Source organism: Sinocyclocheilus grahami, unplaced genomic scaffold (assembly GCF_001515645.1).
Source record: "Sinocyclocheilus grahami isolate Dianchi unplaced genomic scaffold, SAMN03320097.WGS_v1.1 scaffold8604.1, whole genome shotgun sequence".
Classification (NCBI taxonomy): domain Eukaryota; kingdom Metazoa; phylum Chordata; class Actinopteri; order Cypriniformes; family Cyprinidae; genus Sinocyclocheilus; species Sinocyclocheilus grahami.
In genome coordinates, this window is record NW_015512136.1 from 6,042 (window position 1) to 6,495 (window position 454).

Here is a 454-nt window from a genome sequence, read left to right on the forward strand (position 1 = left end):
ATTGCCAAAATCATGTGATATAAACTGATTTATAAACTTATAAAAGAATCAAAGCACCTCAGTGAATACTTTTAGGATGAATTAGAACAACATCAAGGTTCATCAGTGTATAACCTCACTGACCTCAGTTTACATGCAAACCAATAACCTGGCAGCACAAGAAAACCATGTTTATAAGACTTTTAAAAATCATTCCATTTGTTATGTGAGGTATAGCATAATGCAGAATTGAATATTGCAAAATGTAAGAAGAAAACTTGTACGGACTCATATTCTCTTCTTGTGCAGTTTCTACAGATGCAGCATTTTGACTACACAATTTCAACTTGGGTGCATGAGATGAGAACAAATTTGATAATTTCTTGGGTCAAAAAAAGAGTCTGTGAATTGTTTGCTCAGGCCAGATGTGCTCAATCCACAGTAAGAACACTTTCCTGTTACATTGTCAGACACG